This window comes from Hyperoodon ampullatus, assembly GCF_949752795.1.
Source record: "Hyperoodon ampullatus genome assembly, chromosome: 1".
NCBI classification, from domain to species: domain Eukaryota; kingdom Metazoa; phylum Chordata; class Mammalia; order Artiodactyla; family Ziphiidae; genus Hyperoodon; species Hyperoodon ampullatus.
The window spans coordinates 196,324,414-196,327,933 of NC_136914.1; positions in this window are offsets into that span (position 1 = coordinate 196,324,414).

Consider the following 3,520-nt stretch of genomic DNA (forward strand, 5'->3'; position numbering starts at 1 on the left):
TCAGGCCCTGAAACTGTTGAATTTTATGTTGTAGAGCCAAAGGTATGATTAAGGATCTTGAGATGGGGAGATGATTCTTGAGTGTCCAGGTGAGCCCTAAATGCAATCACATGTGTTCTGACGAGCCTAGGCAGAGAGAGATTTCACACAGAAGAGGAGGCATTGTTGCCACAGAGGCAGAGAGTGTAGTGATGTAGCAACAAGTCAAGGAGTGCCAGCAGCCATCAGAAGGGGTAAGAGGCAAGGAGCAGATTCTCCCCTAGAGCCTCTAGAGGGAGGGTGACCCTGCTCACTGCATGACTCCAGGGGTACTGATTTCAGACTTCTGGCCCCTAGACCTGTGAGAGAATAAGTTTCTGTTGTTTTCAACCACCAAATTTGTGGTGATTTGTTACAGCGGCCATAGAACACTAATATACCAACATTTATACTAATGAGTATACCAATGTCCTCACTCCTGAGAAGCAGTACCACTCTGAGGCATCTTCCACATTGTCTCCAGGAGTCTACAAAAGGGTTGAGCCCCACCTGCAGAGGTAACTTACCCATCAGCCCACTCTTACAGGCCTTCTCTTCCCAGTCTCACTTCCTCACTCTGCTATCAGTGGTTCCAGGTCTCTCCTTCAAGATAAACCACATACTCTCAAATCCTTGTGTATTAGTTTCCTGGAGCTGCTGTAACAAAATACCATAAATTGTGTGGCTTAAAACAACAGAATTTTATTCTCTCACAGTTCTGGAGGCCAGAAGTTGGAAATACAGTAAAGGTGTTGGTGCAATTGGTTCCTCTTCAAGGTTCTGAGGAAAATTCTATTCCATGCATCATCTCTCCTAGCTTCTGGTGATGGCTGGCAATCCATGGCATTCTTTGGTTTGTAAATGCATCACTCCAGTCTCTGCCTCCATCTTTACATAGCATTCTCCCTGTGTCTCTGTGTCTTCACGTGGCCATCTTCCCCTCATATAAGAACACTGGTTATATTGGATCAAGAACCCACTCTGATGACCATATCACAACTTAATTACATGTGCAAAGACCCTATTTCCAAATAAGGTCACATTTGTAGGTACTAGGGATGCGAATTTTAGTATCTTTTGTGGGGCACACAATTCAACTCATAACACCTTGACTCAGGGTCAAATTCGGGGACCCCCAACCTAAGACAATTAGCACTTATGAAGCACTTTTTATATTTCCCTAAATATAATTATCTTACTTTATCCTCAATAATCTTATGAGATAAATATTGGCTCCATTTTAAAGTTAATAAATCTGAGGATTAGATATTATAGTGTAGTCAAGTTGGTGTTATATCAGGTGGGAAATGTAATAAGATGCCAGTCCCATCAGTGGGAGTGGTTTTCAGCAAAAGAGATCAAATACCTTAAGTTTTTTTCTCTAATCTGCAATAATATAGACAGGAAACAATTAAAGAGGGATTCTCCTAGGACTGTGATATATATTCTTTTCTATTTAAGACTTTTGTTGATAAATTAAACTTCTAAGACCTGACGTTTCCTCTTTCTTTACTTGCATTGACTGTTCAGAGCCACTCTTTATTTATTCATTGCTTTCCAAAATCTGTGGGGAAGGGGAAGTAGATTCCATGCACAAAGTCATGTCCAGTTTCTGATACTCCCTTTGGCAGCAATAGTTGCTCACTCTCCTCTCTGTACCAGACTCTGCTAGGAGTTCTCTGTAAACCAATATTCTGTAAAACAAGGACACATTGTCTCAGCCTCTATGCTAAAGCTGCTGGAAAGTATGCTGAGCAGGGAAGAGACTGTAGAATGAAACAAACATCTAAGGTATCCTGTATATCATTTTCATACCTCTCACACGCTACCCCTGCTTATTGTAATATTTTCTACTCCATCTATCACCAAAGGTCAAGTCCTTCCCCTGGTCACAAGTCTGAAAATACTTCCACTTATGGGCATATCCACATACACTCCGAAGACCTGTTTAGGTGGCATTTATGCTTCTGATTGCTTTCCTTCATTTTCCAAGCTGACGCTGCTGATTATAATTAAAATCCTCTCGGGTGAATAAATGGATACATAACTGAATTAAGTGGATATTTATGAATAGATTGATGAGAGGTCTGGATGATCCAAAATATCTCCTCCAACATCTGTCACATTAGAAAGAAGATAAAGATCTGACCCTGAGCAATCCCTCTCTTGGGCCCATTAGGAGCAAAATGACTTTTTAATATTCTATTTAGGACTTTTTAATATCCAGAAAAAGGGGAATGGGTGGCTTCTGGAGGTGGCAAAAATGGGAAGTGGGGAGGGGAAGGACGTAGGTGAAAGAGGCTCCAAAACAGCTGGGTTTTAGACATAAGACGTGTGTATATCATAACATGATGATAATTTCAGTAGGCGTGTGAGTTATCTATTTCTGCTTAACAAATTACCCTAAAAGTTAACAACTTAAAACAATAATAAACATTTATTATTTCACACAGTGTCTGTGGATCTGGACTTTAGGAGTGGTTTATCAGGATGGTTCTGGTTCTGGAAGTTGCAATCTAGCTGTTGGTCAAGGCTGCAGTCGTATGAAGACTTTACTGAGGCTCAAGGATTAACTTCTAAGATGGCTCACTCATATGGCTCTTGGCAAGAAGCATCAGTTCCTTACTGGCTGTTGGCAGGAAGCTTCAGTTTCTTGCTACCATAGGGCTGCTTGAATGTCTTCATGACACAGCAACTGGCTTCCCCCAGAGCAAGTTATCCAAGAGAGAGCAAGAGGAAAACTCTAATGCCTTTTTAAGATCTAGTCTTGGAAGTCATCACTTCCACTGTTCAGTTTATTAAAAGTGAGTCACTTAATTCAGACCACTCCTAATGATAGGGGAGTTAGAGTTCACTTTTTTCTTTTTTTTTAGGCTGTGCCGTGTGTCTTGTGGGATCTTAGTTCCCCGACCAGGGATTGAACCTATGCCCTCAGCAGTGAAAGCGTGGATTTCTAACCACTGGACTGCCAGGGAATTCCCAGAGTTCACTTTTTTGAAGAGAAAATATCAAAAAATTTGTGGACATATTTCAAAAACATTAGTTTTGGGTTCAGTGAACATTTATTGAGCATCTTTACTGGGACCTGAGTAGGTACTGGAATTCAAACACAAGTTATTATCACCAAAGACTAAAGAAATCAAAATTTTTATATAGATAGACAAGAGACAATTTTAGGATACAGGATATTACATGACTATGATAGGTTTAAAGCTGAATGGACATGTAGGTGAGATTTAAATCATGGACAGCATGAGGGACTGATTTTTCTACTGAGCAGACAATAAAGGTTATTTTGTAACCTGTAACCTGTGTAACTGCCCATTCATGAAACCTTGTAGGACCTGAACTGAGAACTAAATACCAAAGTACAGAAGTAGTAACATATTCCATCTTTTAACCCCAGACACTTAGGTCATTATTTTGCATCTACAAATAATCAATAAATATTTACTGTTTTTTTGGATTAAATTTAACTGATGAATTAAGATGAATTCTAGGT